This window comes from Mustelus asterias, chromosome 1, assembly GCF_964213995.1.
Source record: "Mustelus asterias chromosome 1, sMusAst1.hap1.1, whole genome shotgun sequence".
Lineage (NCBI taxonomy): Eukaryota > Metazoa > Chordata > Chondrichthyes > Carcharhiniformes > Triakidae > Mustelus > Mustelus asterias.
Genome location: NC_135801.1, coordinates 176,546,466 through 176,558,713, shown reverse-complemented (window position 1 = coordinate 176,558,713; position 12,248 = coordinate 176,546,466). Strand labels below are relative to the sequence as shown.

Genomic DNA, 12,248 nt, shown 5'->3' with positions numbered 1-12,248 from the left:
CCCTCATAATCTGGAGGGATTAGTTGGCAGCTCCAGAGAGTGGGACCTTCTCCCCAGCAGGGGGCAGAAGTCCCAGTCGGCCCTTGTTCAGTCTGCCTGCAGTGCATTATGGATGTAAAGCATGCCGCCATGAAGACACCCACCCCTAGATTATTCAGCCCACTATTTTTTGTAGTTAATTTATACTTTAAACCATGAAACAGAACACTTTCCCTTTTTTGTTTTAGCACAACCAAAGGAAACTTCATAGATAAACTTAACAGTTCTTTAAGTAGACACTTGATTTCCCAGAACCAGTCCAATGTTAACTTCATTGCGGTGTTAATGTAAGCCCACTTGTGACACTAATAAACAAATTAAACTACGGTGATTCTTAGCACTCAAGGGTTTATTTCTTTTCTTTTTCTTTCTCAACCGTGGAACCTTTAACCAAAACAGCACTTTAACGATATGGGTAACATGGTGTCACAGTGGTTAGCACTGCTGCCTCCCTGTACCAGGGACCCAGGTTCAATTCCCGGCTTGGGTCGCTGTCTCTGTGGAGTTTGGAGTTTACACATTCGCCCCGTGTCTGCGTGGGTTTCCTCCGGGTGCTCCAGTTTCCTCCCACAGTCCAAAGACGTGCGGGGTAAGGTGGATTGGCCATGCTAAATTACCCCTTAGTGTCAGGGGGACTAGCTGGGGTAAATGCATGAGGTTATGGGGATAGGACCTGGATGGGATTGTGGTTGGCACAGACTCGATGGGCCAAATGGCCTCGTTCTGCACTCTATGATTCTATGAACTGTCTTTCACTGCAATTTTTGCCCCTCAGAGATTCTCCTTCTCATGCAAGCCATTCTGACTCGGACATATATTGCCATTCTTCCACTGTCACTGGGACAACTTCCTGCAATTCCCTCCGTAACAGCACTGTGGACGCACCTACACCACATGGACTGCAGCAGTTCAAAAAAGCAGCTCACCATTACCTTCTCCCGGACAATTAGAAATGGGCAATGCATACCGATCTAGCCAGAAATACCAGCATTCTCTGATTGGAATAAAATGAAAAGCTCGCAACGATTTCAACCTTGTTTTAACTCGATATGCATTTGGCCTTTTCAATCAGTGTTTGAATCCTCGACCACATTCCTACATGGTGAACTATAGCGTCTTGTTTTCTATAGCTCCTCTCCCTCTCACGGATCCTGGCAGATTAACTTTTTCTGTCAAGGATAACCTAGACCTTTCCCTTCTCACCGCCCTTCTCCATGCTGATGAGAATCACACAGGCCTCGTATCCAGGCAGAAATGCTGAATGGCAATCCTGGAGACCCCAAATCTCTTTCATTTTACAAGTAAATTGACAGTTTAATGCACAATTGTCTACCACCAACAATCTCAACACTTTACTGAGACTTTGGAAACTAACAATCTATCCACTGTCAGCAGTCAGGCTTCTGCCATTGTTGCCAAGTGTAAACATCTGGCACCTTCTTCAATCTGGGCCGTAAATCAATCTGGGCCGTCTTTAATCTCTAACAATCAAACCACCAGGACTGCCGTCAGGCAGACTTCAGAATAGTCACATGACTCTCTTCACTGTACTGTAAACTAAATACAAAGTCCTCAAACATAATAATCTTCTACATCCCACAGCTGTAAAGAGAGTAGGCAATGGTAAAGCAGTAAATGTAATTATCTTTATTTTCAAAACACATGCCCCATAATAGGCTAATGAATAAAGGTCAGAGAGTGTAGAGTCAGGGGGCAAGTGGCAGAATAGATTGCTGGCTGGCTGGCTTCAAGGCTGAAAACAGAGTGGGATTAAAAGGTAGTTATTCAGAATGGCAGAAGATCGGAAGTGATGTTCTACAAGGATCCGTGCTGCAACAGTACTGTTCACAATTTACTTTAACATTCGGACGTTCAAAATTTATTAAATTTGCACCCAGTTGTGGGGGAGAAGTTTTTTAAAAATTAATTTGTGGGACATGGGCGTCGCTGGCTGGCCCGCATTTATTGCCCATCCCGAGTTGTCCTTGAGAAGGTGATGGTGAGCTGCCTTCTTGAATCACTGCAGCCCACGTGGTGTGGGTTGACCCACAATGCCATTAGGGAGGGAATTCCAGGATTTAAACCCAGCGACTGCGAAGGAACGGCGATATATTTCCAAGTCAGGATGGTGAGTGTTTTGGAGGGGAACTTGCAGGTGGTGATGTTCCCATTTATCTGCTGCCCTTGTCCTTCTAGATGGAAGTGGTCGTGGATTTGGAAAGTGCTGTCTAAAGATCCTTGGTGAATTGCTGTGTGGGGGGTAGGGGGAATTACATGAAGGACCGCAACAAATTACAGGAGGACATTAATAAATTTGCAAAATGGGTCAACTTTTGTCAAATGAAAGTCAATACAGATAAACATGAGGCTGTACATTTTGGTAGGAAGAATAGGAAGGTCACATTATTAGAAAGATGCAAAGTTAGGTAGAGTAGGGGAACATTATTCCGACAAACTCATCTCCAAACGCCGTGACCTGGGGCTCGGCTCCTCCCTCTACGACTGGACCCTGAACTTCCTAACCCACAGACCACAATCCGTAAGGATAGGCAACAACACCTCCTCCACGATTATCTTCAACAATTCTGTCCTATATACTTTATGTACGGTATGCTTTGTCTGTATAGCGCGCGAGAAACAATACTTTTCACTGTATCCCAATACATGTGACAATAATAAATCAAATCAAAATCAAAAGGAACAGAAGGGAATATCACAGCGCCAGGGATCCAGGTTCCATTCCTGGCTTGGGTCACTGTCTGTGCGGAGTCTGCACATTCTCCCCGAGTTTGCGTGGGGTTCCTCTGGGTCCTCTGCTTTCCTCCCACAGTCCTGGTTAGGTGCATTGACCTTGCTAAATTCTGCCTCAGTGTACCCGAACAGGCGCTGGAGTGTGGCGACTAGAGGATTTTCACAGTAACTTCACTGCAGTGTTAATGTAAGCCTACTTGTGACACTAATAAATAAACTTTAAAAACATTACTAATAGTTGTTCCATAGGCCAGCAATCCCACATAAAAACAGACACGCACCAATCTTGATCTCGAAAGGGATAGAATTGAAAAGTAGGAAGGTTTAGCTAACTCTCTATCACACACAGAATACTGCATGCAGTTCTGATTGCCGCAATATAAAAAAGAGGATATGGAACCATTGGGGAGGATGCAGTACACAGAAGGTTTACAAGATGATGTGGGTACACATTGAGTAAAAAAATGACAGGCTGCTTCTATTTTCCTCTTGGGAAAAGAACATAAGAACATAAGAAATAGGAGCAGGAGTAGGCCATCTAGCCCCTCAAGCCTGCCCCGCCATTCAACAAGATCATGGCTGATCTGAAGCGAATCAGTTCCACTTACCGGCCTGCTCCCCATATCCCTTAATTCCCTTATCGATCAGAAATCTATCTACCCGTGATTTAAACATATTCAACGAGGTAGCCTCCACCACTTCAATGGGCAGAGAATTCCAGAGATTCACTACCCTCTGAGAGAAGAAGTTCCCCCTCAACTCTGTTCTGAACCGGCCCCCACTTATTTTGGGGCTGTGCCATCTAGTTCTGGTTTCCCTTCTAAGTGGAAAGAATCTCTCTACCTCTACCCTATCCAGCCCCTTCATTATCTTATATGTCTCTATAAGATCACCCCTCAGCCTTCTAAATTCCAACGAGTACAGACCCAATCTGTTCAATCTCTCCTCATAAGCTGCACCCCTCATCTCCGGTATCAACCTGGTGAACCTTCTCTGTACTCCCTCCAAGGCCAATATATCCTTTCGCAAATAAGGGGACCAAAACTGCACACAGTACTCCAGTTGCGGCCTCACCAGTGCCTTGTATAGTTGCAGCAAGACCTCCCTGCTTTTATATTCTATCCCCCTCGCGATAAAGGCCAACATTCCATTCGCCTTCTTGATCACCTGCTGCACCTGCAGACTGAGGGGGTGACCTAATAGAGGTCTTTGAAATTCCAAGAAGATTTTGAGAGAGTGGCTACAGAGAAACTGTTTCCTCCTTTGGGGAGAAGCATCACTTGAGGCCACCAATATAAGATAGTCACCAAGATATCCACGAGGGACGTTCAGAAGAAAATGGCCTATCCAAACGAATGGCAAAAATGTAGAACTCATGACCAATGGGTGAAGCGGATGGTACAGGTGCATTTAAGGGGCAGTTTGGCAAGTAGCTGATGGAGGAAGGGAATAGAGGGTTATACTGATAGATTTAGAGTAGTTTTGAATAGAGCAGTCACACTGTTATGGGTGTTCGGATGGCCTGTTCCCTGCCATATAACCAATCTATATATCCAATTTAAACTTCCTGATGGTAGAATAACATAGCTCTATAATTTCCTGGTTTCTCTTTCACACCTCTAGGAAGGGGATTAGATTTGCAGTTTTCCCTTCGAAAGGAGACATTTTCTGAATTGAGAACACTTTGGAAGATTATAGCTTAAGCAACTGCAATTACTCCACTCGCTGCCTGTAATGCCATAGCTTCAAATTGCTGCAGTGTCCAATAATTATAGTCTCCCTGTATGCTATGGCAGTGCTGTACAGTTATTATACCCTCATTATATTACTGCAGTGGTCAATAATCATTCTCCATATGTTTAATTACTGAAATACACATGTTGGGAAATTACTTTCCTCTGATGGAGAAATCCAGCACGAGGGGGCATGGCTTTAAATTGAGGGGGGGTAGTTATAGAACCGATGTCAGGGGTAGGTTCTTTACCCAGAGGGTGGTGAGGGATTGGAATGCCCTGCCAGCATCAGTAGTAAATGCGCCTAGTTTGGGGGCGTTTAAGAGATCCGTAGATAGGTTCATGGACGAAAAGAAATTGGTTTAGGTTGGAGGGTCACAGTTTTTTTTTTAACTGGTCGGTGCAACATCGTGGGCCGAAGGGCCTGTTCTGCGCTGTAATGTTCTATGTTCTATGTTCTATGTCTGTAACTTCCATCCATTGAAATGCATGGAAAATTAGAGCGGCCATTTTCTGATACCTGATCCTTGTGACTACCATTTACTCCTGGGAGTAACAATGCCAGACTCACTCCTTGGAGTTACACTGACTCACAATTACAATCTTTCCATACTTTTCTTAAAGTGCCCAATAAATTCACCACACCTAGAATCATAGAATCCCTACAATGCACAAGGAGTCTGCACCGACCACAATCCCACCCAGGCCCTATTCCCGTAACCCCACATATTTACCCTGCTAATCCCCCTGACACTAAGTGGCAATTTAGCACAGCCAATCCACCTAACCTGCACATCTTTGGAGTGTGGGAGGAAACCAGAGGAAACCCACGCAGACACGGGGAGAACATGCAAACCCCACACAGACAGCGACCCGAGGCCAGAATTGAACTCGGGTCCCTGGTGCTGTGATGAAGCAGTGCTAACCACTGTGCCATTGTGCCGCCCACCTCTGTTACAGCCAACAAACCCCATTATAACTAAAATGTCCTTTAGCTATATAGGAAATGTACAAGATTGGCATTTGAAGTTCTATTTCAGCCACATTATAGGTATGGGAGCAGATACTAACTAGGCCCAACGCACTGACCATTTCTCGAAGAGCTGTAAAATCCCACCATGGAAAGTGCATCCCAAAAAAGAATGTACCCTTCACCTTAGCTATCAACAATCTTGTGTCAATGATATGCCTCTATAAGATAATGATTATCTTATAGAGGCATATAAGATAATGAAGGGGCTGGATAGGGTAGAAGTGGAGAGATTCTTTCCACTTAGAAAGGAAACCAGAACTAGAGGGCACAGCCTCAAAATAAAGGGGGTCAGTTTAGGACAGAGTTGAGGAGGAACTTCTTCTCTCAGAGGGTGGTGAATCTCTGGAATTCTCTGCCCACTGAAGTGGTGGAGGCTACATCGTTGAATATGTTTAAGTCACGGATAGATGGCTTTCTGATCGGTAGAGGAATTAAGGGTTATGGTGAGCAGGCGGGTAAGTGGAACTGATTCACTTCAGATCAGCCATGATCTTATTGAATGGCGGGGCAGGCTCGAGGGGCTAGATGGCCTACTCCTGCTCCTATTTCTTATGTTCTTATGATTTGGATGTGGGGACCAAATGTAACATTTCCCAATTTGCCAATGACAGGGAAGATGGTGGTGTAGTGGTATTGTCACTAGACTAGAATCCAGAGGCCCAGAGTAATACTCTGGAGACCTGGGTTTGAATCCAACTATGGCAGATGGTGAAATTTGAATTCAGTGAAGATCTGGAATTAAAAGCCTAATGACCATGCAACCGTCGATGACTGTCATAAAAACCCACCTGGTTCACTAATGTCCTTTAGGGAAGGAAATCTGCAGTCCTTACCCGGTCTGGCCTACAGCAACGACTCACAGCAATGTGGCTGACTCTCAAATGCCCTCCAAAATGGAGGTAATAAATGCTGGGTCCAGCCAGCGACACCCACATTCTATAAAATGAATAAACTTAAAAAAACACAAAACCAGATAGGAATCTGAGTTGTGGGGAAGATGCAAAAAAGGTTTCAAGAGGAATTAGACAGGTGCGTGCACAAGAACATGGCAGACAAAATATAATGTGGATAACAGTTATCCACTTTGGCAGGAAAAATTGAAATGTGGAATATTTTCAAATGGTGGAAGATTGGGAAATGTTGATGTTCAAAGGGATTTGAGTGTTCTTGTTCATAAGTCACTGAAAGCTAACATGCAGATACAGCCAGCAATTAGAAAGGGAAATGTTTGGTCTTTATTGTAAGTGGACATCACTACAAGAGTAAGGATGTCTTGCTGCAATTATATGGAGCCTTGGTGAGATCACACCTGGAGTTATTGTATACAGTTTTTGGTCTCCTTATTCAAGGAAGGATATATGTGCCATAGAGGGAGTGCAATGAAGACTTACGACACTGATATGGAATAGCAGGGTTGTCCTATGAGGATAGAATGAGGAAATTGAACTTGTATTTTCTAGGGTTTGGAAGAATAAGAGGTGATTTTGTTGAAGCATACAAAATTCTTACAGGACTCAGCAAGGTGACTCAGAAAAATATCAGCCATGGTTGAATGGCAGAGCAGACTCAATGGGCCAAGTGGCCTAATTCTACTCCTATGTCTTATAGTCTTATGGTCTTATAGGTAGATGCAGGAAAGATGTTTCCACTGGCTGGGAGGTTGAGAACTAGGGAACACAGTTTAAGAATAAGGGACAGGTCATTTAAGACTGAGATGAGAAGGAATTTCGTCACTAAGAGGGTGGTGAATCTTGGGAATTCTCCATTCCAGAGGGCTGTTGATGCTCATTCATTATGTTTAAGACAGAGATGGATAGATTTCTAAATAGTGAAGACATCAAGGGATATGGAGAGATGGGAAAAGTGCTTTGAGGTAGATGATCAGCCATGATCATACAGAATGGCAGAACAGGCTCGAGGGGCTGAATGGCCTATTCCGGCTCCGATTTCCTATGTACCCAATGATGCTGTGCAGTGTTCTCCATCTCAGTTCCTGACTCTACAAGTGGGGCTTAAGCTGCAGTTGTCCGACAACAAAACTATTCCAGTCAGCTACTGGATTTAACAATCTTACTCTTGGTCAAAAGTGCATTTTTGTGCTATCCATCTTATGACTACTGATATCCCGTTGACATTGTATTAAGTGGGCACACGGCAGCAGTGTATTTAACAGAAGTCCAAGTATAGCGTTATATTTCAACTGCCCATTATATCCCCAGAGAGTTAGCGGAAAGTAGATCTCCCTGCACGTATACTCAGAATGATACACAGAGCACCCCTCACTGAATACTGATGATGTACTTCTAATGAGTGAAAAGATGGGGATCATTATGATGTGATTAGCTGTAAAGCAGACAGCTAAGCTTTTCTAAAGAGAAAACCTTTGAAATTACCCCTCTTTGAAGCCACTTGCATTTAGACAGACATCTGCTATGCAATATTCTTTTCGAAACCCTATCCCTGTATCCACAACCCTGCACGGAGCACATGGGCTTCTGTGTCACTAAGATTGAGGCCCTCTTTTCAGCTGCTTCCTTCTCTTCCCCCAAATTTCCCCCAAGGCTCCAATCTGCGCGCAAGCAACAAATTCACCTTTTTCTCTAGTTGTCCTATCTTGCCTCATGCCCCCCCCCCCCCCCCCCCGAGCTCGTGCTATCCATGATACCCACCTCCTGTTTCCTCAACCCAGTTCCTGCTAAACTCCTGACCACCCAACACTCATTCCAGGGCCCTGTGTTCACCAATATTGTTCATGGCTCCCAATTCTCAGGCACTGTCACCTTCCACTTCAACTCTACCAGCCTAACCCGTCTCAATTTGAAAGCTGCCCTTTGCCCCACCAATTTAGCAAATTATCATCCCATCTCCAAACTCCCCGTCCTCTTCAAAGTCATTGAACATGTTGTCACTTCACAAATCAATGCCCATCTTTTTCTATATCTGAATCTCCCCTAATTACCTTCCCACATTGAAACAGCTCTGACCAACAGCGACAACGGTAAACTGTCTTCCTCCTCCTTCCTGACCACACTGCAACCTCTGATATCACTGACCAAGCCATCCCCCTCCAATACTTCTCATCAGTTCGACAGTTCTGCTTTCAGCTGGTTCCATTCTTATCACAGCATTGCTGGTGAGTCACTCGCAGGGGTTTGTCTTCCTGCTCCTGTACCATTAGCTCTTGTATCCCAAGGGTCCATCCTTAGTCCCTTCTGCGTGATCCGAATGTTGGGCCTGAATCTCCCATTGCAACCCGCAACTTTTCTGGCAGGCCGGGTCGGGAGATGCGCATGTCAGCCATTTCGCAGGTTTTCCTGTGGGCTTTTACAACCCGTGCGCATCTCCCAACCGGGAACACGCAGAAGTCCAGCAGGAAGTGAGGTAAGTCATTTGAATATGTTTTATGTCTATTTTAAATGTATTTTCAGTGCGATTATCGGGCCCGGCACGAAACTAGCCAGGCCCAATAGCATCTCACACCCCGCCAGGAGTACTTCATTCCGGCGGGGTTTAGAATAGCTCCCCACTTTCAGGGAACTAGCGGGGGACCCTACCGAAGTGAAGCGGGGGCAATCTACCTCAGCAGCGGGCATCTTCACTCATCGAGTGATAGGGCCCTATTTTACCATTTTGATTCTAAGTACTGGGCGGATTTGAAATTGGGAGTGTTTCAGATCTGACTTTTTTTTCATTTGATTTATTGTCACATACAGTGAAAAGTATTGTTTCTTGCGCGTTATACAGACATATGCTATACAGACCTGTTCTCAGGTGCCCCCATAGGCACTCTGCCTGAAAAATTATCAGCGATTCCAAATCACACTGTAGAAGCCTGTGGGCGGGGCTTAGCGCACCCAAAATCCGGCAGCTCCGATCGGTGCCTGCAACTGCAGGTGCGCAGAAAAAAATGATAGAATGCGACTCCCCTGCCACATTGCTCCCGGGCCAGATAATGCCTCCCCCTGACCCCCATAGACATTACCCCACCCCCCACAACATTACTGACCCCCTTACCCCTCCACCCCCTCACGGCACCCAGACTGATCGCGGGCCCCTCCCCCCTTCCCTCTCACTGATCTCAGGCAGATTAGCAGCGGATCCTCCTCCCCCCCACCGATCTGAAGCAGAGAGCCGTCGGATGCTTGGCACTTACCTCATCACTAACTAGAGTGCCCGAATCAGACTTTTGTAGAGATGTCTGTTTCGTGCCGATTCTGGATGGGCGAATGCAGTGGTAATGGGGGAAGTGCCGGTAAGGTTGAGCGTGCAGCCCATTAAGTCAATTTAAATGTACGCAAATGCATTTAAATGGCCGTCGTGCCCATTTCGGGCACGGTCCCAATCGTGGCCATTTTTGGGGGAACCGGTGCGGAGGGAGGCATGGATCGCACTATTCGCCTCACAGCCGACTTTACCAAGTTTACGTGCCCGAAAACAGGCACAACTTGATGGTAAAATCGGGCCCATAGAGTCATAGAACAATACAGCACGGAATCAGGCCCTTCGGCCCAATCGGTTCATCCATCCATTGTGCCCTCCCAGCTAGTCCCAATTGACCACATTTGGCCCATATCCCTCTAATTCCTTCCCATCCAGGTACTTATCCAAATGCTGTTTAAATGTTGTTATTTTCCTCTTTGCTTCTTTGCAGTCTCGGATTTGTCACACTGCTTGTCTGACATCCAGTATTGCATGAGCAGTTTTGCATCTGTGATGACACTGTGCCTTTAAGGAATGTATTTGAGTCATGTTTCTATAACAATCTGTTCTAATTGGGGCCGCTTGGTCTATAACCAGCAGCCTCTGTTACTGCAGCAGCAAAATCACTCCAAATTGCTAGAATGTTTGTTTTAATCTGGGCTAATGCTGATCTGTAGTACAGCGTTTTCCCCGGGGGCTTTGCAGAGTAGGGCTTGATTCGGATGATTGGCAGGGAACAAATCATGTGACTGGGCGGAGCTAGGTTTACACCAAGAAATCAAGCTCAGTTGCTATTTGGAATCGTTAGTGAGCAGTGTCTCTCTTTCTCTCTCTGGATTTGGAGATTGGTTGCTGTAAAAAAAAAGTCTCTTTCTCTGAGATTCTACTGTTTGGGGGTATATCTTTCTCTGGAGGTTGCTGCATGAAAGTCAGAAGAGCATTGTTTTCCTGTCATTGCTCAGAGGGTTTAAAAGGCTGAAAACATAACACCCACATGAGCATATCTGTTTTTGTGCTGATTCAAAGAGGGATTTATGTCTATGAGGAAACTGCTTACATTGAAACTATAGAGATAGCTAGTTGTTAAGGACTTATACCTTGGCATGTTTAAGTATTTCCAATTGGTTAAAAAGCTACGCTAACTCCTTTTGTTGTATTTTAACTATGTTCTTAAATAAAGTTTGTTTTGATAAAAGTTTCTTCATGGATCAGTTGAATCATACCTGGAGTGGAATACCTTATGTTCACCCTGACGCCACAATCAGTAATGGTTTGGGCTCGAGGCTAACTTTAAGAACATAAGAACATAAGAAATAGGAGCAGGAGTAGGCCATCTAGCCCCTCGAGCCTGCCCCGCCATTCAATAAGATCATGGCTGATCTGACGTGGATCAGTACCACTTACCCGCCTGATCCCCATAACCCTTAATTCCCTTACCGATCAGGAATCCATCCATCCGCGCTTTAAACATATTCAGCGAGGTAGCCTCCACCACCTCAGTGGGCAGAGAATTCCAGAGATTCACCACCCTCTGGGAGAAGAAGTTCCTCCTCAACTCTGTCTTAAACCGACCCCCCTTTATTTTGAGGCTGTGTCCTCTAGTTTTAACTTCCTTACTAAGTGGAAAGAATCTCTCCGCCTCCACCCTATCCAGCCCCCGCATTATCTTATAAGTCTCCATAAGATCCCCCCTCATCCTTCTAAACTCCAACGAGTACAAACCCAATCTCCTCTCCTTATAACATACCTTGGAGTCCCTAACACACCATGTACAGCAATCCCCCGAGCTGCTGTGGGTGACCATGGACCATTAATGCTGAGCATGGAAGCACTTGCTGGAGCCGTCTGTCATGGCTGTTCAGCCATCTTGAATTGAATTGATTTGATTTGTTATTGTCACATGTATTGGGACACAGTGAAAAGTATTGTTTCTTGCGCTGTACAGACAAAGCATACCCCCATTCATAGAACACATCAGGGAGCAAGAAAGGAGAAAGTGCAGAATGTAGTTGTAGCTCGGGTGTAGAGAAAAGTCAGCTTAATGTGAGATAGGTCCATTCAAAAGTCTAATGGCAGCAGGGAAGAAGCTGCTCTTGAGTCGATTGGTATGTGTCCTCAGACTTCTGTATCTTTTTCCTGACGGAAGAAGGTATCATTGGAGGCGAGCAGGTTCCCAGCTCCCCCCATCACTCCTGCTTTGAAAATACCAGCGCATCCGGATGTCACTGGGACACTGTCAGAGAATCCGAGAATGCTATGGTCAAAATGCACCTGTGTCAATCTCACCACAGGCAATTGAATTGAATTGAAGGTGGCAGGACAGGTAGAGAGAGCAGGCTGATTCCTGGGATGGCGGTCTGTCAGATAAGGAGAGACTAAGTCAGTTAGGATCATATTCACTGGAGTTTAGAAGAGTGAGAGGGGATCTCATAGAAACTTATAAAATTCTAACAGGGTTAGACAGGGTAGATTCAGAAAGAATGTTCCCGATG

At 45.3% G+C, this 12,248-nt stretch overlaps 1 protein-coding gene across 2 annotated transcripts in view; it reads right to left on the bottom strand.

The window, feature by feature from the left end:
• LOC144500523 (leucine zipper putative tumor suppressor 3-like) overlaps nucleotides 1-12,248 on the bottom strand; it is a 235,981-nt gene that overhangs the window by 184,506 nt on the left and 39,227 nt on the right. The gene's annotated exons all lie outside the window — the stretch shown is intronic.